The 22,088-nt window shown below is 37.7% G+C and overlaps 1 protein-coding gene across 3 annotated transcripts in view; it reads right to left on the bottom strand.

The window, feature by feature from the left end:
* The window catches only part of b3gat1a (beta-1,3-glucuronyltransferase 1 (glucuronosyltransferase P) a), a 103,077-nt gene that overhangs the window by 33,408 nt on the left and 47,581 nt on the right, over positions 1-22,088 (bottom strand). For 2 of the 3 annotated variants that reach the window (XM_079621040.1, XM_079621035.1), the window contains exon 2: positions 21,604-21,790. The gene's annotated coding sequence lies outside the window, so the exon portion shown is untranslated. Of the gene's footprint in view, positions 1-21,603; positions 21,791-22,088 lie in introns of those variants that run through there. The other variant, XM_079621039.1, reaches the window with a different exon arrangement.

The following is a 22,088-nucleotide window of genomic DNA, read 5'->3' as shown; positions in this document are numbered from 1 at the left end:
ATCAAAACAATGCAGACGTGCATGAGTAATTTCATTGATATGTTATGGATATTTTAAGACATACAAATATGACATACTGTACTATCAACAGATTCAAGGCCTGATTGTTTGTTTTAAACCCAAATAAGTTTATTTTTTCTGTTGAAAATAAACAGTTGATGTACCCCAGTGACTTCCATAGTGTATATATTTTCTACTATGGAAGTCAATGGGGAACAGCAACTATTTGGTTAGCCACATTCTTCAGAATATCTTCTTTTGTGTTCAGCACAAGAAAGAAATGAATACAGGTTTGGAACAACATTAGAGTGAGTAAATAATGACAGAATTTTTATTTTTTGGGGGACTTTAAGGACAAGCGGCAGCGTGTTTACTATTATATGGGTACTGTCTCTTTAAGACCTGCACGCGACGCGTCTAATAATATACACACATTTAACAAGCAGATTTTCTCTACATTTCCTGTTTTCTTTCACTTTAGACATAACCAACTTTATGTAAACCATGTGTGTATTTGCCAATATTAGCGCAATAAGACTCGAAAGATAACTTAGCCCAGTAAGCAGGCGCTGTTCGACAGGCTTTTAGTGCATGTGCACGCCGGGTGTTTGCGCTCAGAAAAGCGCGTGAATGACATGTTTAACCGGCAAGGCTTTAAATCACATGCAAATAATTAACTTTTGTGAACTGCATGTGTCCAGTTCCTCTGCGTTAACATTTGATGTAAATATACGTCGCAACGGTCGCGTACAGTATGTTGAGACGGAGGCATCTACTTTTACTGTTGTGCTTTTACAGTGTGTAAGTGAATGTCGTAATATTACTGATCATGTGAAGATTTTGCGGTGGCGCTGCTGAATACATTGTAGGGGAAACACTGCTCCTCTTTTATGTACTAAATCGTAATCGGAGGCTGACAGGCTCTCAGACAGGTGTTGTTGTGCGCGCTAGGGAACGTTGATGCGCCATACGTCATCATGTTGCTATATCGTTGATATCGCGATATGACACTTTTTTTTATCATGTAAAAATGTATACCGGTATTATCGTGGACGTTATGATATGGCACACCCCTTGTTTAACCCCTACAGGTGGTGTTGGGGAGGAGGAGGGGGAACAGAGGCTTTCCGATCGCAGGCTATATGGTTATGTAGATTTGGAAGTACTTCTGATTGGCTGGTGGAAGAACCAATCGGCGTTCAGTTAGAGTTTCGTGCCTGAACTATGTATTTAGGTAATAGTTAAAAAAAAAAATATTTGCAGCTATACAACATTATTTATTGTGGAAAGTGCCAAAAAAACAGGGTGAGAATGCTAAATAACGTGGTCTGAATCACAAACATCTGAATCAATCCTTGTCTGACAGGGTGGCCTTGTCAAGGTTATGCGTCAACCACAGTTAACCAGCAGTAAACCGAACACCTGCGGGTCGATAACTACCATCCCGTCGTGATGAGATCCTGGTTCTGGTCTCTCAGAAGTGCTAGAGTCACTCACCTCAGTCAACCTCCCACTAAGTTTGTAAGCAGTGTCCGTCACTTACAAGAGGATTTGGAGTTACATGGCCCAGGGATTTTTAATCTCAGTAATGAAAGATGGAGTTGATAAAGCATCTTTTGGTGAATGCTGATGTTTCCACTGAACGAGCTAATTGGAATGCACTCCCAGACCTGAGAGCACAGAATACAGCAGAACATATTAAAGCCCCGTCCGGCTCATTTTCTGTCCCTGCTTAAATATTCACTCATTTCCTGACCGCTGCCCCCTGCTTTGTACGTGTCCCAGTAATGACTTAGAAGGCTGCTAGGAAAGGTGGCCTGACAGGTCATTATTGATATCCACATCCACTAAGCCCATTTACCTGATGATCTCAGCAAAGAGGAGGAGTGAAAAGTGCAAGCTTGACAACAGCAGTAACTGTCCTCCAAATTAACATTATCTATCGGTCTATCGTTCTATCTGTCTGTCACTCTATCGTTCTATCTGTCTATCGTTCTATCTGTCTATCGTTCTATCTGTCTGTCACTCTATCGTTCTGTCTGTCACTATATCGTTCTATCTGTCTATCGCTCTATCGTTCTATCTGTCTATCGTTCTATCTGTCTATCGTTCTATCTCTCTGTCACTCTATCTGTCTATCGTTCTATCTGTCTATCGTTCTATCTGTCTATCGTTCTATCTGTCTATCGCTCTATCTGTCTATCGTTCTATCTGTCTATCGCTCTATCGTTCTATCTGTCTATCGTTCTATCTGTCTATCGTTCTATCTGTCTGTCACTATTGTTCTATCTGTCTATCGTTCTATCTGTCTATCGTTCTATCTGTCTGTCACTATCGTTCTATCGGTCTATCGTTCTATCTGTCTATCGCTCTATCGTTCTATCTGTCTATCGTTCTATCTGTCTATCGTTCTATCTGTCATTCTTTCGTTCTATCTGTCTGTCGCTCTATCTTTCTATCATTCTTTCATTCTTTCGTTCTATCTGTCTATCGCTCTATCGTTCTATCTGTCTATCACTATCGTTCTGTCTGTCATTCTTTCGTTCTATCTGTCTATCGCTCTATCGTTCTATCTGTCTATCGTTCTATCTGTCTATCGTTCTATCTGTCTGTCACTCTATCTGTCTATCGTTCTATCTGTCTATCGTTCTATCTGTCTATCGCTCTATCGTTCTATCTGTCTATCGTTCTATCTGTCTATCGTTCTATCTGTCTATCGTTCTATCTGTCTATCGTTCTATCTGTCTATCGTTCTATCTGTCTGTCACTCTATCGTTCTATCTGTCTATCGCTCTATCGTTCTATCTGTCTATCGTTCTATCTGTCTATCGTTCTATCGGTCATTCTTTCGTTCTATCTGTCTGTCGCTCTATCTTTCTTTCATTCTTTCGTTCTATCTGTCTATCACTATCGTTCTGTCTGTCATTCTTTCGTTCTATCTGTCTATCGTTCTATCTGTCTATCGTTCTATCTGTCTATCGTTCTATCTGTCTGTCACTCTATCTGTCTATCGTTCTATCTGTCTATCGCTCTATCGTTCTATCTGTCTATCGTTCTATCTGTCTATCGTTCTATCTGTCTGTCACTCTATCGTTCTATCTGTCTATCGCTCTATCGTTCTATCTGTCTATCGTTCTATCTGTCTATCATTCTATCGGTCATTCTTTCGTTCTATCTGTCTGTCGCTCTATCTTTCTATCATTCTTTCATTCTTTCGTTCTATCTGTCTCTCACTATCGTTCTGTCTGTCATTCTTTCGTTCTATCTGACTATCGCTCTATCGTTCTTTCTGTCATTCTTTCGTTCTCTCTGTCTATCGCTCTATCGTTCTATCTGTCTATTGCTCTATCGTTCTATCTGTCTATTGCTCTATTGTTCTATCTGTCTATCGCTCTATCGTTCTATCTGTCTATCGCTCTATTGTTCTATCTGTCTATTGCTCTATCGTTCTATCTGTCTATCGCTCTATCATTCTATCTGCCTGTTGCTCTATCATTCTATCTGTCTATTGCTCTATCGTTCTATCTGTCTATCGCTCTATTGTTCTATCTGTCTATCGCTCTATTGTTCTCTCTGTCTATCGCTCTATCGTTCTATCTGTCTATTGCTCTATTGTTCTATCTGTCTATCGCTCTATCGTTCTATCTGTCTATCGCTCTATTGTTCTATCTGTCTATCGCTCTATCATTCTATCTGTCTATCGCTCTATTGTTCTATCTGTCTATCGCTCTATCATTCTATCTGCCTGTTGCTCTATCATTCTATCTGTCTATCGCTCTATTGTTCTATCTGTCTATCGCTCTATTGTTCTATCTGTCTATCGCTCTATTGTTCTATCTGTCTATTGCTCTATTGTTCTATCTGTCTATCGCTCTATTGTTCTATCTGTCTATCGCTCTATTGTTCTATCTGTCTATCGCTATATCGTTCTATCTGTCTATCGCTCTATCATTCTATCTGCCTGTTGCTCTATCGTTCTGTCTGTCTATCGTTCTATCATTCTTTCGTTCTATCTGTCTGTCATTCTTTCGTTCTATCTGTCTGTCATTCTTTCTTTCTGTCATTCAAAACACAAGACAAAATAAGTGTTCTTGCAAAACAGAACATGGGAAAATAATCGTTTTTAATCGATTGTACTATTTTGGTGATCGTTGGGAGCCAAAATCGAAATCGAAATTCAATTAATTGCACAGCCCTACTGTCATTATATCTCTCTTATCTATCGTTTTATCTGTCTTTCTATCTGTCTGTCATTCTTTCATTCTATGTCTGTCGTTCTTTCGTTATATGTCTTTCGTTCTATCTATCATTCTATCTTTCGTTCTATCTGTCATTATGTCTGTCTGTTGTTCTATCGTTCTGTCTGCCTGTCTATTTAATCAGATCTGTCTAATCAGACATTGTCATTGTAGAGGATTGAGTGTCTCTGTGTGTATGTCTACAAATGGTTGAAGTTCTTGAACTTTTAATCATAAGTCTTAGACATAGTGAACAGCTCCGTCATGGCTCATAGTCAGCAGCGCTATACACAGATTTACATCTCTGCATTTGTATGCATTGGCTGTATGCTGTGCTCCGCTCAGTGTTGTTAAATAACCTAATCAGCCAGAAGGAGATGGAGGGAATGCTATTCCCACTTTGATTTAGAGGGGAGTATTTTTCCAGTAAGGGTAAGTGAAGTAGGTCTAAGCCATTTGCACAGAGATAGATGTGATTGATGGTGAGAGTCCTGTCTTCAGCGTACTAGCTCAGCACTGACGAGAGATTCAAAGGCTAGCCTCAGGCTGGCCATGTCACATTGAGAACCTGCACCAAGACCTGTCCTCCTTCCACTTTTCCATTTATTTTCACTTTGCAGATTGTAATCTGAAGGGCCAGCCACAAAATTCAGGCTGAGGCCAGAGATAGAAGCAACTGGAATTGGTGCCCAGGCCGATGTGGATTAGTCATGATGGCTCTTGTTGATCTGAGATATTTATCAAGTCTCTGAGCATCATTAACCAACCTTATGTTTATTAGCATTTGTATACGAACAATCCAGTGTTCGATGCAAAATAAGGTCAATCAACACCAATACATTTTTTTTTACTTTTTCCTTGCCAATTAAGGTTACAATGACGCACTTGTTGCGCAATGGAAGTAAATCTGGTCAATTTTGAAACATAAATGTGAAGCTTATACTTTAAGTCTTAAACACGTTTTATGTTTACAGCATTGCGTTATCATGACAACAAAGTTGTAAAATTGGATATAACGTCAAACGAAAAATGTTAGTAAGTGATTCTTCCACACTATAATCATGTTAACATGAATATATTTTGAGGCTATATTTTTGAAAGGTTTATTATTTTAATGTTTACCACAGCACATTCACTTCCATTGTAAATTATGCAACAATTATTTTTGTATAAGTGCTGTGTCGACTAAGCTTAACTTGTGCTTAACCCGGAATATTCCCAAATATGAGCCTTTGAAAAATGTTTCTGACAGAACAAGAAACTCTCATACAAGATATCTTAAAATGGACTGATTTGAGAAAAAGTTCAGCATCTTTAAGAAAAATTGTTTGATTTTTTGCCATATAGCTGTTTTTTTTTTGTCTCTGCTAATTAGACTTCTTTAAAGTAAATCTGCTAGCTTTTCACATGAGACTTTTGTGGTCCAAAATGCAGATCAAAGTCTCACACACAACTCGTCATATGTTCTCAAATTTGTGTTGAATTGCAGAAATCTTTGCTCCATTTTGAATAATGGTGTTGTTGAAAACTTAGAGTAAACTTAAGAGTTTATTGAACTTAAAGCATGAGAGAAAAAACAACTCCATTTATCATTGTTCAAGTGAAAGAAATACAGTAATATCCCATTACAAATCATTCATTATAATAGATACTGGTCCTGATGCTGTAAATACACCCAATATCAATACACACTGTATCTTAACCTTTGAAGAAGGTGGGCTGTCTGTATGGCCATGTTAGAATTAGGGATGTCAATTTTCACAAATTCCTATGATCGATCGTAGGAAAAATTCCTAAATTAACGATCAGTTAATCGATTAATCGTTAGCCTTAAAGGGATAGTTCACTTTAAAATTAAAATTCTGTCATCATTTACTCATCCTCAAGTTGTTTCAAACCTGTATTCATTTATTTCTTCTGCTGAACACAAAGAAAGATATTTTGAAGAATGTCAGTAACCAAACAGTAGTCTGTACCCATTGACTTCCATAGTAGGAAAAAAAAATACTATGGAAGTCAATGGGTACAGACTACTGTTTGGTTACTGACATTCTTCAAAATATCTTTCTTTGTGTTCAGCAGAAGAAATAAATGAATACAGGTTTGAAACAACTTGAGGATGAGTAAATGATGACAGAATTTTCATTTTAAAGTGAACTATCCCTTTAATACTGCATATGTGTCTGCTGCAGCGGCATGGCCAACAGCGTGACAGGGTCGGCAAATCCTGCTCAAAACGTGATGTTCCTCACCAAATGAATGAGAATGGTTTTTAATCTAAATAAAGGGCTAGTTGGATTGTAAAATGTTTCGATGTGATTGATAATTTAATTAAATGAATTATTTAATAATCAAAATTACTACTCTAATACAACGCGTCACCACCGCCGCCTCAGACGCGTGCAGAATGTGCGACTGTGGACGTGCTCTCCCTGAACTCCGCACTGAAGATAAACTAAACCCAATGCATTCACAATGATTTAATACAATAGTGTTCTCATGTTATGTAATATGTCAGTCCCAAATTATTCATCGTTATTATTAGTCGTGCATTTCTGTTTGAGCTGCGCGCGCTGAATGAATAGGCTACCGTTAGTTTGCTAGCGCGTTATTTAACTCAAAGAAACACATCCTATATGAGATTAATCAGATATATTCAAAATAAACATATTACAAATAATTTTTGCACAAAATGACGCGAATGCACAAGTGAACTTGAACTAAGTTACGTGCCATTCATTCAGAATGACTCATGTTGTGGACGCACTCTTCCTGGAGCAACGCGACACGGCAACAAAACTCAAATAATGCACAATGTTTTATTACAATATTGTTCTCTTTGTAATGTTATACACAAAATAAAAACAATATTACAACTTACATTTGCACAAAACAAAAGGCTGCGAATGAACACGCAAACTTATAGTCATAATGAAGGTGTAAAATGGTCCCAAACAAAACGCGTTTGCTTAGTTTCGCGGTTGAGCATGAACCTGCTTAATTGATGATTGAAAAGTTGTATCGATTAAATGTATTATCGACAATTAATCGATAGTCGATTAATCGTTGACATCCCTAGTTAGTATGCTAATGACCAAAGTATTTCATTCATCACAAAGTCAAAGGTCATTAAATCGCAATCCCGTGTATTTCTTCCTATTAAAAGACTTTCAGCTGAACGGGGCTGTTGTTAATATCCTTCCAGCACTGCTCTTCAGTTCACTGATCACAGCATTTTTAGTTGCTAGCTCAAAAGTTAATCAGACTGGGAGAAAGCAAAGTGTGGAGGCCGTCTAATGAGGTATGTTGAGGAATTCTCACTCTTGGGACTCCTCCGAGTCACAGCTTCCAATAATATACATGGACATGCTGGAAAAATAAATGCAGAATTATGAATTTGATCTTTGCTAATTAAACCACAGGGAAATCACCTGAGGTAGAAAAGTTTTTTTTGTGAGTTTTTTTTTTACCCCCCCCCATATGGAGACTAATTGGTGTGGATTTTAATAAGGAGTAGGCAGATTGGTGAATGTTTTTTATCTAAAACTAGGCCAGGTGTAACATTTTTCCTTTTAATGCAACTCATTAATAAACTGAAGAAAAACTTAACTCAGAAATGAAAATGTATTTAGTCATCTTAATGAGTATATGTCTTGTAATATGCTTTATTTGTGTTTTTTATGCATTTTATGTATGTTGATTGTTTTTATTATTTATTTATTTATCTTTCTTTCTTTCTTTCTTTTTTCTTCACTAAAAAAATTCCCTCAAATGAATTAATTTTCCTGTTTGGGTGAACTATTCCTTTTACTTTCCTATTCCTTTTTCTGAAGTAACTTATTTTAAAATACCTCCTGGTAAATTCATATAAACCTGGACACCTTTTTGTTTTTTCATCATCATGAATCTCTTATCATCCAAGAAGATAATAAGTTACATGACCTTTGAAAGTTGGACAGGAGTTCACACTCTCTGAAGGTCAATTCAATTGCGTGTTTAATAAAAGGCCTATTCTTTGCTAGTCTTGTTCATGTTTTCTTGTGGCATACCATATGTTACTCATTGCTGCTTGTTCTGTTTATTCTTTATTCTGGTATATTGCTGCTATTATTTAATATTGCTTCATACATTGTGATACTCTTTTCAGGAGTCTTTGATGAATAGAAAGGTTAAAAAGAACAGCACAAATTTGACAGAAATTTTTTGTACAGCATTTATTTGACATAGAAATCTTTTGTAACATTAAAATGGCTTCACTGACTCGTTTGATCAATTAAATGCTTCATTGCTGAATATTTTTATTTATTTCAAAACATACTTTTTTAATGGTAGTGTAGATTTGTTTATATAGTTTATCATTATCATGACACATAACAAATCCTGACATTTTTAACCCAGCAAATGATTAAATAAACAAACTGAATTTACCATAGGAGAGGTAAGAACACATTTTCTGACTTCTCCTCATTTGTCATTATCAAGCACAGGAATTGCGAGACATTGCCGCATGCACTAATTCAAATAATTTATACTGCAACACAAAGTGCTCTATGCAATTTTCTATGCAAACATCAATACAACTCCATTGCTCTCTTAATTGCATAATTACTCAGACTGATGATGTGAGTGATTTTGTCCTTTAGCTTGCTGTCGCATGCTCTGAACCGGAGGTGTGCCACTGCAAGCCACAGGAATACAGTGATTTACATTGATACCTCCCTTAAGGATCAAGGCAATTATACAGCCATTAGCAGCACCATCTCTGTTGAACTCACTAAAACATGGACAACTATACTAACTACAAGACATTTACATGAACACATGTGCAACAAAATATGCTTATGAATAGCTTCTCTGAATGGATATAGATGGACTATGTTGCTATTCCTTTCTGTGTCCAGGGATGCTGGAAAACACAACTGCATAAAGGATCTGTAAGATGACTAGAAAGAGATCTTGTTTACTTCTGGATTGCTTATGGCTTCAGAATGGCCCTGAAGCATCCAGCCAAGGCGTCATAAAAACCCTTTGTACTCTTGGACATTATTTTGCACTGCTGCATATATACTATAGATATGAAGAACAAAAGCGGTCTCTGATGGAGGCATGCCAGCATCGCTCCCACCAGGGACTGCAGATCCATTTGACTAGAACTTGATGCATTAATTTCCACATCATTACATCCCATAAAAAGTGGGCATCACATTCTAAAGTAAATATGGAAGTAAAACTGTCACTGTTACTTACGATATGATTTCTTTGAAATATGTCAGTTGGAAAGCACTGCAGACAGCAGCCGTTATAAACAGAAAATACAGTTGAAAGAATATACTTAAAGGTACAATAATATGTAATATTTGTGCATTAAAATATCCCAAAATCACAAAGCCAGTGTTATATATTTTTTTAAGTTGATTACTTACAATATCCCAAATGTTTCCAACTATTTTTAAATCGTGAGAAAATTTCGATTTTAACCAAGGAAACGGGGCGTGTGAGCGGGGGTGAGCTGGGGGTCGCCAGTCAGTGGCATCATATCCGCGACACCCTCAGTTTCTGCTTGTACTGCGTGGAGTCCTGGACAAATGCGGAAGTTGTAGTTGTAGCGTCTACCAAGCAACAAACGTTAGCTTGTTTCGTGCAGGCGTTATGAACACAATTATTCTTTACCGATTGCAGCCGGTTCTGTCGACAAAGACAAGTCCCATAAACGTACGGGTCAATTTGATATATTCCAAATGTAGCATTCGGTAATAGTTATGTTTATGTAAGTAAAGTATTGTTTTAGGCTTGTGTTTAGTTTATTGACATTGTTTATCACGTCTGGTGTTTATTGCCATGTAAATAAATATAGCATGTGTTATACATAAAGATTAATCCGTCTTTTGGCAAATTATGTGGGTGTTCGAATGTACTTTTACAACAATTGTTTAGAACACGTAAAACTGCGCAGCGTTATCACAACAATGAATTCGACAAATACAGTAACATGATAACCAATTTTGTATTAAACCTTACTTTTCTTGCGGTTAATTCATTTTAATGAAATAAAAGCATGCGGCAGAAAATATTGCATTTGTACCTTTAACGCAATATTACACGGGCCAGATCGCTGTTCTTGGATGAAAGATTGATTTAATGACTTATTCATAAAGGCATTGACTTGTTTTGTTCCTGAAAGAATCAGTGTTTTTGATCAAATCAGTTGAGTGAATAATTCAGTGACTCATTCACAAAGATAGTGGCCGTATCTCAATATGCGTTCTTGTCTGTATTTGTGGACTTGTGAAACGTCATCAGTTGCTGCCCAAGTACTGGTCCAATTCAAAGTTCACATCCAGCCAAGTACAGTTCAAATCCCTGGATGTGTTCTTGATCCACCCCTGCCTTTTATCGAGGATGCATCGAGAGATGACTTGAGACAGCCAGCCAGGTATCCCAGAATGCATCTCGCACTAACCAGCAAGCGTCGATAGCAGAACGGAAAACCCACGTAATTAAAAAATACTACTGTTTTTGTCACGAAATTTAGTTTTTAGAGTTTTTCTGGAGAGAATGTAGTTGTTTATAGCTCAAATCGGTGGTTTATTTATAAAGATTTGGTCATTTTCCTAGTTTAGTAATTTAAATCTGAATGTGCTTTGATATTTTTAAATAGCCCGATGTATACTCAAGCTGTAGCAAATAAAAAATGGCTTAATACAGGATGTGCTGAACGTTCTCAAGTTATACAGTGTGGTTCTACCGTAGAGGTTATGTCCTTGAACAAGGAAATGCAATACAGCCGACATTCCTTTTGACCTGATAGGATTTCTCTTCTCTCCTAACATTTTTCTGGCATTTTACAGACAGCAATACTCTTGAGTGCTTACTCAAAAGTCACATTTTAATGTACTCAGCGGTAGATTAATATGACAGAAGGAAATAACTGCTGACACACTGGGATGTTTGGTATCGGCAACAGCAGAAAGTGCGGTGTCAATGCTTCAGAGCACAAGGAGTGATTTTGCAGAGAAACCTGACATCTGACTGGCTTCTTAACCCACTGTAGCAGCACTACCAGTGTCATCATGGCACTGAACAAGCAGAGAGTGAAGATTAAAGACAGGATACATAGCTGGAGTGAGATAAAAATAGGCACAGAGAAGAGGTGGACACAGGTCTGTTGTGATATGGTTGCGGACAGCAGCAACAACATTGTGTTGTACTAATGGTACAATTCAACAACATAAATCATTAAAGGTACACTGTGTAGGAATTTCTCCCATCTAGCGGTGAAATTGTATTTTGCCTTCAAACGAATAGTGCTCTCTAGCGCCTCGCTTTTTCAAATGCGTGTTGCAACTACTGTACCAAGAAGCTATGAACATGTCTTCCAATAGCACTTCATAGGGTTTTACTATACATGTTCTACTGTTATCCTGCCTATGTAATGAATTACACAACCAAGAAATGAAAAAAAGCTTGTAATTTAGACCGTAACATTGACTTACCTGTCGAAAAGAAAGCAGGCAACTTCAGTGTCCGTTTCAAAGTCTTTCTCCTTTATTAGCTCTTTCCACCTGGGAAAAGCTATCCGGATATTTATCCTTGTTTTTTTTTAATTCGTCGGTCACGTTTCCTTTTAAATATATATTTTTTTTTTTTGGCGACGAGGATTCCTTCTCTTGTGGCTCGGCATAAGTATGACCCTGAATTATGAAATAAGAAGTTGAGGTAGCCTTGTGCTTTTTGTCCCTCTCTGCTATTATAGTTTTTCAAGATGGCGGAACGACATGGAAGCCTCCATGGACTTACCCGTCCAATGTAAATAAAGATAATAAATTCTTTGCTTACGAGGATGTCAGATCATTGGCAGAGGTAATTTTACACCAATGAGGACATATTTATGAATAAAGACATTGATTTTAGCTAATAAAATACTTAAAAAACTACACAGTGGACCTTTAAAGAGACATTTAGAAGCGTATTCATTAGGCATATATCACAAGGACTGAGTAACAATATTGATTTTCCCTGATTAATCGTGGTTGATTTATATTTTAACAATCCTGAAAGCAATTCTTATTAAAAGATTGATCTTATACTCTTTGCCTATATTTTCAATGGTGTCGGTAGAGTGTATTTGGGTCCTGTTGTTAATGTTTAAAAGTAAGATATTTGTTTATAATGTATCAAGTTAAAAGCTTCCTGTGACATTTTCCTGCAACATTTTTCATCTTCAGCACCATAGCAAAAGAAATCATACCTTGTCTGAGGTGTGATTGTCTGTACTGAATGCAATAAGTACTGCGTAATGGTAATAAACGTCTTTTGTCCTGTTTAATGTGTTTATGTTTATTCTTAAGGATACAGTGCCAGAAGTCTGCTCTGCTAAGCAAAGCTAGTGATGACGTATATGTTTGGGCTGAGATGAGATGGATGCTTGCATGACCAGACAGTGTAAATCTGCCTTGAGGTTCTTGTAGAACTAAACAGCTTAAGTCTAGCAAAGCACACTCATAATGACAAACAATGGCCCACACATCAAGGAATCAATCTAGCATTCCATTCATACGGCTGTAGTAGTTCTTATACCACTGATCTACACAGCCACCCACAAAGGCAAAGAGGTTAATACTTCTCTCACTTGTAATGCTGTCGTTTCAGACTGTTTGATTTGAGAAAGGGATAAAATACATGATACTGAGCTGAATTCATTTCCAAGAGCCGAGGGAGAGATTGAATAGGAAGGATTGATTGCGATTGCTCTTGCGCTGTGTGAGATTAAAATTCATCCCTGACTTAGCAGTGTTCCATTTTTCGAAGTTCCAATAAGATTTCCTTAAGCTCACGTGTGAGTTAACATGTTACTGCTTCCGACTTTGTGAAGAGCTACAGGGAGACAACACAAGGACTAGTTAACAAAAGGATAGTTTGCCAAATTGAATGATATGAAGGCATTTTCATTTTTTTGGGTGAACTATCCCTTTAACAGAAGTTAAGGGCTATACTGTAAATCCAAATAAGTTTGCAAAACTCAGGTAATCAGTTACATAAAAAAGTTCAAGTTACGAAATTCAAGCAGAATTGGCATTTTTTTTATTTTGTACTCAACTCAACTCAACTCAACTTTATTTATAAAGCACTTTTAACACCACAAGTGGAACCAAAGTGCTGTACAGAAGGTATAAAAGAGAAAATAAAAACATAAAAACAATGCAGACATACACAACTTACAAAGCGTTATCAAATGCTAAAGAAAACAAATACGTTTTAAGCGCACTCTGAAAAGCACCCAACGAAGGACAGGATTTTATAGACAGAGGAAGGTTATTCCAGAGCCTAGGAGCTGCAACAGAAAAAGCTCGATCACCTTTACATTTTAAACGGGATCGTGGAACCATGAGACACAATTGGTCGTTTGAGCGCAGAGATCTACTGGATTGACAGCGAATGATTAAATCAGTAACATACTCAGGTGCTAGACCATGCAGAGACTTAAAAACATACAACAACGCTTTGTATTGAATTCTATATTGTATGGGTAACCAATGTAGTTTAATTAACACCGGAGTAATGTGCTCTCTCTTCTTAGTACCGGTTAAAAGTCTGGCAGCTGAGTTCTGAACAAGCTGCAAACGGGAGAGTGAAGCCTGACTCACACCCAGATACAACACATTACAATAATCCAAACGGGATGACACAAAGGCATGAACAACCTTCTCCAAATCGTCAAAAGAAAGGATAGATTTCAATTTAGATATTGATCTAAGATGGAAGAAACTATTCTTAACGACAGCATTGATTTGCCGGTCAAATTTAAGCTCAGAGTCAAAAATGACACCAAGGTTCCTCACGCTAGACAGTTTTTTCCCAGGAAACAACCCCAGGCAGTCATCAGCCACACAGCCCTTATTTCCAAATAAAATCATCTCGGTCTTATCCTCATTTAGTTGGAGAAAGTTTTTCGCAAGCCAACACTTAACTTCGGCCAAACATGCATGAAGAGACTGAATGGCACATTTATGCCCATGTTTCAGTGGTAAATAAATTTGTGAATCATCCGCATATAGATGATACTGAATCCCAAATTTTTCAAAAATCGAACCTAGAGGCAGCATATAAAGCGAAAATAAAATTGGTCCCAGTATAGAGCCCTGTGGAACCCCACACACAAGAGGGGCAACGGAAGAAGAATAATCCCCTAAATTGACTGAAAAAGTCCTATCCTTCAAGTAGGAAGAGAACCATTTCAGGGCTAAGCCCTGAATACCAACCTGATCCCTAAGACGATCAATGAGAATGTTATGATCAACCGTATCAAATGCAGCTGAAAGGTCTAATAAAAGCAAAACAACACGGTTTCCAGAATCAACACTTCGTAGGATATCATTAGAGACCCTCAAAAGAGCGGATTCTGTACTATGACCAGCTCTAAAACCTGACTGGAATCTATCTGAAATGTTATTCCTCATTAAAAAATCATTAAGCTGTGCATTTACAATTTTTTCCAGTATCTTAGAAATAAAAGGCAATTTTGAAATCGGACGAAAACTACTCATGTCAAAGGGGTCTAAGCCATTCTTTTTTAAAAGGGGCTGAATAACCGCATGCTTAAAACTAACCGGAACAACACCAGATGACAAACTAATATTCATAATAGACAAAATACTAGGGCCAATTGAATCAAGTACCTTCTTAAACAGAGAAGAAGGGAGCACATCACCAGGAGACTTGGTGGGCTTCATATGAGCAGTTATATCATTAAGCTGATGCAGAGAAACAGGCATAAAACTGGTCAATTGGTTCAAAGGGTCAAAAGAAGCAATACAATCATTGCCAACAGAAGAAATCTGAGATCTAATTCCATCAACCTTGCCAATAAAAAAGTTTAAGAACTCTTCACACATGTCAGCGGAAGGAATGAGTGAAGGAGTAGCAGTAGGATGAAGAACTGCATTTACAGTGGAGAAAAGTACTCTAGAATTATTACAGTTTCTGGAGATGATAAATGAGAAATAATTTGATCTAGCCAATTTAACAGCTCTTTGATACTCGTTCAAACGGTTCTTCAAAATCTCATAAGAGACTTGTAATTTATCTTTAACCCATTTGCGTTCAGCCCTTGTTGTACTCTTTACAAAATATATATATATATATATATATATATATTTTTTTTTTTACTCAATTATACATTTTAATTGCTCTTAACTTATTTCAGTAAGCTAATTCATACTTTTAACTTAAAATGATCATGTAATCTCAATTTAAATATTTTTAGTAGTGGAAACTTGGCTAGCTTTAACTACTGTAGCTATTTCAGTAAATGCTTACTTGCTAATTGGTAACACAATGCTTTGATTGCAAATTAAAAGAAACAAGTTCATAAAACTCAAAACAATGAAACAATTCATTTTGTGAACTCGAAAGAAAAAGAAATTTCTAAATACTCATAAAAGTTGATTTGATTGAACTAATGGGTTTAATTTAAGTTGACCCTACTCAAACTAATTAATTATTTGGAGCTTTGAGGTTTGCAGTAAATCTTGCATACCATATACTGTGCATTATATAACTTGCATATCAACAACAACAACATATGTTTTTATTTGTTTCTGCTGTTCTACAACAGAACTACCATATCACTTAGGGAGGACCACTATTGTGTACCGCCTCAGGGCTTCCAACTACTAAAAAGTTGGGCATCCATCTTGCAAATCCCCACAGAGGATTGTGGAAAGCTGGATTTATATTTTTCAGTAGCGAAGGTTCTCCTCCTCCCTCTGGTCCTCCCTGGGGCCCATCACACTGTAGCAGAAGTTATCCACCAGTGCTGTTTTTCCATAGCTTTTTGGAGAGCCTCCAATTCCCTTATTAAAGGAAATGCTAATTAGCATTCCTTGTCGAATTTGCTTCATGAGCTCTTTAGGACTCAATAAGTGTCTGAAATTCTGAGCTGAAATTGGGCGAAAGAATTAAAATTTTATGGAAAAAAAAAACTAATAGCGAACTACTGCATTCAACAGTGCTATTTGTTCCTGTGTAGTTATTTATTAATAACGGAACAGTATTCTAAAGTGCTACCCATTTTAGTATGTGTACTAGGCAATGTCTTTTATAGTCATGTCCTCACCTCCCCTCTTCCCATTTATTTCTCCCATCTTACTTCCCACACATTTACTGTGCATTAATTTCTATGCATACAAGACGTGTTAAGTTTGTGTTGCTATTTGCATAGTTTAGCAGCTGCGTGCAAACAGGCTAGGAGCATGTAAACGCCATATGGAAGTACTTGCGGTAAATGCTACACACTAGAAACGCTCTACAGTGATGGGATTACTCTAAAGAGCAGAAAAATAGACACGAAAAAAAAAGAAAAAGATTAAGTGTGGATTTACTACACACTCTATGGCTCATTTACTTGCATTACTCGCAGCCATGTAAAAACGCTAAAATCATGTCACATAAACAAGCCACGATGCCATGGGTTTGTCTCAGTCTCTGTGTTGGACATTCATGGATTTAATCGTGAGTTTGACTCAAATGCGAACACATCCGTCGCACTCCCACACAGCTGTAAGTAGACTCTTTGGAGTATCGCGGCAGCTATAATTGAACACATCCAAGATACGAGGATTTTCTGATGATATCAGATCAGTTTCGGGAGCAAAGGTTGCTTCTTTTTTCAAATGTGGATGTTTCCTATTGATTTCTTAATGAGCAGATAAAGAACAGCCTATTAATAGATCTTATTCTGGGTTGTTTTGCGGATGTATGCCACGCCACCCCTCATGTTGTGTGGTTGAGAGCGAGGAAAGCACATTTTATTATCTATAATACGTTGAGGCTCCACACAAAGGGTTAAGAAATGAAGTACTGTTCCAAATTGAGAGCGCATTTTAACATGCAAGGCCGCTGAGGCGCAAGGATGTCAAATCAAACGCTTCATTGTGTCTACAATACAGAAGCCTTCTGGAAAACAAGCTAGTTTCTTCTCTTAACACACTGCTCTGAGCATGGAAATGGATGGGCTTAAGTGTCTTCCCCTAGAAATATAAATTAATTATCCATGTGTCAGGGGTTGCTAGGCTTCCTAGGCCTGCTCACATCTGCCTAACAGTGATAAAACTGTGGGCTGATTACACGGACCGGACTCATGGACAGATCAAATAACTTAAATCAACACTTCTCCTGGCTGGCTCTTATTTACTTAAGGACAGAGTTTTTTGTTCAGAGAGCTCATGTATAATGAGACGCATTTTTATCCCTGTGGGTGGGATGTATGGGCAGATGTCTTTCCATTTGTGCATTATATATCTATCTATCTATCTATCTATCTATCTATCTATCTATCTATCTATCTATCTATCTATCTATCTATCTATCTATCTATCTATCTATCTATCTATCTATCTGTCTGTCTGTCTGTCTGTCTGTCTGTCTGTCTGTCTGTCTGTCTGTCTGTCTGTCTGTCTGTCTGTCTGTCTGTCTGTCTGTCTGTCTGTCTGTCTGTCTGTCTGTCTGTCTGTCTGTCTGTCTGTCTGTCTGTCTGTCTGTCTGTCTGTCTGTCTGTCTGTCTGTCTGTCTGTCTGTCTGTCTGTCTGTCTGTCTGTCTGTCTGTCTGTCGACAGTACTTTGTATCATTCGTGAATAATATATGTCAGTTTCTAATATATTTGTATAATCTTAAAGACCTTTTATTGCCTTTTGTAACTATATTGTATGATTTAATATAGCACATTTTTAAATACTTAACACCTTTTATTGCCTTTTGTAACTATATTGTATGATTTAATATAGCACATTTTTAAATACTTAACAAGAAGATAATTGCGTGTATTTACAGCATTACTTTATAGTTTTATTTTGTGTTAATGTAATTATAGGTAGCTACGTACAGTAGGTTGACCCTAATTAGCCACGCAATTTGAAAAGTAATTTCTGTAAATATGTATCTGCTAGTTTGTATCTATGCAGATATCTTATTTTATACCCGATACTACATGCCTACTGTTTATTGCTTTAATGCTTAGGTCTGTTATATGTGCTGGCAAACATGTTAAAGTGTCATCACGCCTATAAGAGTGCAAAGGTAGAGGAGGCACAACAGCTGCTAGACCTCTGGTGTTAATTAACTCCCAGAACTGCTGATCAGCCCGGGTCTCGAGCCGCTCTCTCTGCAGGATCAGGATGTGCCACTGAAACACTGCTGTGCTGGAAAGGACAGTCTTTCCATTCAATTCATCACATCCACAGCCTCCTGGTGTTTTCAGACCATGTTTGTGCACCTTTGTATGTTGGCGTGTGTTTGTGACAGCCATTGTGCAGCTTTATCTAAAGCTGCTAAGACACTCATTTAGCAGTGTTCAGAGTCTGATTAGACGCTCACTAGCCGATGGAAGATACATGACGGCTTGACTCCCGGATTGATCCCGAGACTTGCTGATTAGCCATCCGTCCTTTTAGTAAATGAGACTGTGAAGTACTGTGATTTACTTTGAGGTCAGGATTGTTTCTTTTCAAGTGTTTACCAACCATATATGTCAGGGCAGTACAGTTTCACGAGGAAAACTTCACCTCCAAAACATTGATTTTGAGACATTTCCACCTATTTCCATTTTGGAGAATTGCCTTTGCAATCTTTGGATGTTATTGTGGTTCGAATTACGCAGAACTATCGAAAGACCATTTTTATTTCAAAGCTATTTCTCTCAATTGTGATTCAGTTTGAATTTCTTTCTTTCTCTAAGCTCACAATAAGTTTTTTTTTTTTTTTTATGGGGGGGGGGATGATCTTCCATTCAAAACATTGTCACGTTTGTGTCGCATGGGTATATTTGTGGCAATGGCCAACAATACATTGTATGGGTCAAAATTATCGATTTTTCTTTAATGCCAAAAATCATTAGGATATTTATCATGATCCATGAAGATATTTTGTACATTTCCTTCCGTAAATATATAAAATATTAATTTTTGTGAGTGAATGCTGCACAATCGCGAACAAAAATGCACAACTTTAAAGGAGATTTTCTCAATGTTTCGATTTTTTTGCACCCTCAGATTCCAGATTTTCAAATAGTTGTATCTCGGCAAAATATTGTCATATCCTAACAAACCATACATCAATGGAAAGATTATTTATTCAGCATCTTGATGTATAAATCTCAATTTCAAGGTCACATATTGTCTTTATATTATAATAATTACTTCCTACTATTATAGATATTTTTGACTTACATTTACAAAGAAAACAAGTAAATAATTAAATAACGAGTAGATGACATTTTAATTAAATGTTTAATTAACATTTGAAAGTTTATTCCAGGGGAAGTGTGTTGAATGCAGCATCAGAGTGGCGTTTGAATTAGCAAAGAAAGTGAAAATTGAGTTAGACAAGTAGTTTATATTTTGATTAAAAAATGATTATATAAAAATAATGAGCACCAATAAATTGCACACAATATGTCAAAGAACATCCATTAAAAAAAGTGAATCTGTTTTGTTTTCTATCTTCTAACAACATGAAAGCATAGCTTGTCTCTATTTAAAGGATAATTCCGGTATTTAACACCTTGAGTCTATATTGTAGTTTGTTTTGGATGAACAAGAGTGGTGGACAACATTTTTTTGACAATGGTTCCTCTCTCGAGTTTTTGACTATAAAAGAATTGGCCATGGACCCATTTAACATTGGAGTCAATGGCCATGTCCAAAAAATGTCATTAAAACAGCCAATAATGTTCGTTTACAAAACTGTGCAACTCACCGAGTGATTAGTGATGTTAGTTGATGTTCCAGAAACAAAAAGTGTTGCGAAATACAGTTTCTGTCGTGTTTTATTCGTCATTTTGTAAAATCCCATTGAATTCTGTTGAAGGACTGAGTGCTCGTTAATATAAATGCGCTAACGGAAACGGAAAGGGGGCTGTTTACATTTGGTTGTGTAGTCGATGTAGTCTTTTTGCTCGCTTCCGTTTCTCATAAGGCTAGCGAGCAGAGCTCTTTACCGCAGTTTTTGACCGCACAAATTCTAACCATATTGAAAGACGTGACCACTGACCAGTGCAATATGAATTTGAACTCGACTGTGACCGTGAGTGTCCCGCGAGACATAAACATCGGTTATCGCCATCAAGTGGTCGTGAGTGTGCTAACGCTTCAGATTCAAATATTGAGCGGAAGTTACACAGTTGTGAAGTGTCTGAAAAAATAGTTCCACTATAGCAAAATAAACGGATTGGAATCATATATTGCGACGATATATTGTTTATAATCATCAACGAACAGCACTAACCACTCGGTGAGTTTAACAATTTTGTAAACGAACATTATTGGCTGTTTTAATGACATTTTCGGACATGGCTATTGACTCCAATGTTAAATGGGTCCATGGCCAATTCTATTATAGTCAAAAACTCGAGAGAGGAACCATTGTCAAAAAAATGTTGTCCACCACTCTTGTTCATCCAAAACAAACTACAATATAGACTCAAGGTGTTAAATACCGGAATTATCCTTTAATGTTTTTAGTGTGTTTCTTTGTAGTCCAAGTTTTCTTCGTCCAGTCAAGACGCGTGTGTGCTTTGTGCTGGTTTCATCACTACACGTGTATTTCTAAATCAGCCCACATCAACATACAGAAAAATCCATGCATGTATCACATCCTCAGCCTCTCCGGCTCTCCCTGTTCCTCATCTCAGATTGCATTAAGTCATTCTGGCTTCCAAATCATCTGCGGCTTTCACCTTACATGTTTTATTCCGCCCCTAGACCCAGACAGACACTCTCCGGTAATAACAGGCCTAAGATATTTTACACCAGCAGGAAGATTGCTGAAATCAGATGATGTGTTACCCCCCCCACCCCCCCCACCCCCACCCCCGAGTCCGTTGAGCTTCTAAACCAATTCTCACACTCGCAGTAAAACCCAAAATTTTCACAGAGCTTGCAACCCCTTGCAAACGGTGAAACTACACACAATGTTGTCGTACATCCATTTCAATTATTTATTGCGGTAGGTTGACAACCCATGCAGCCGCTCACACAGACACTAACTGAATCCCTAACATGCCCGAGTCCCGCTCAAGGCATTTTGTGGCCAAAACAGTAGCATGACATCTCTGGCAATGCCCCAGTTCCTTCAATTTAGTCTCGAGCCCATTTCAGATATAAGAACTCAAGGCAAGAAAGATCTGTTTTCGTTCATTTCATTCTGTTATGCCGATAATTAAAGTAATGGCCAATAATGTTTGATGAAGCATTTCATTTGCTCTAATAAAGTCTTCCCTGCATTTTCTTTTCCACCAAGTAAGCACAAAAGCCCATAATGACTGTAATTGCGCAGGCAGAGCTGAGGCTTGGAGCAGCTGAGGATACTCACAAGTAATAGTGTGCCCTTTCTCCCGCGGCCAAAGTGGACACTTCAGTAATCCCGAGACTCGATAATCCTCGCAGACCGGGGGGGTCGAGAGTGTGGAAACGGAGGATGTGTTTCTGGGATTGTCAGGGGTTCTGAGAGGCAGCGGCTGGCATCCAGACCACGTGGGCAGTCACGTCCTCAGCAGCGCCTGTGGAGACAAGAGGGGTCATCTGTGAGCGAGAGAATGGCTCATTCTCATCCTCGGACAAAGACGGGCATTGAGAGTCGGGGAAAGAGGGGAGGGCAGGGTTGGAGTAGGCATCATTCATTACTGGAGATTATTTATGGTGGAAAATATGGATAAATATAAATGTGGACTGCAGGTTGTGTGTTCACACTGCACCCGAACCGATTTGTAATTCAAATTTGAATCTGATTGCAGGTGATGTTCAGGCAGTGTTATCAATGTCAGGATGTAGCCTACTCACGGAGGCTACATTTCATAC

Source organism: Phoxinus phoxinus (assembly GCF_949152265.1).
Source record: "Phoxinus phoxinus genome assembly, chromosome: 8".
In the NCBI taxonomy this organism is placed as follows: domain Eukaryota; kingdom Metazoa; phylum Chordata; class Actinopteri; order Cypriniformes; family Leuciscidae; genus Phoxinus; species Phoxinus phoxinus.
This window is presented reverse-complemented; position numbering and strand designations above follow the sequence as displayed.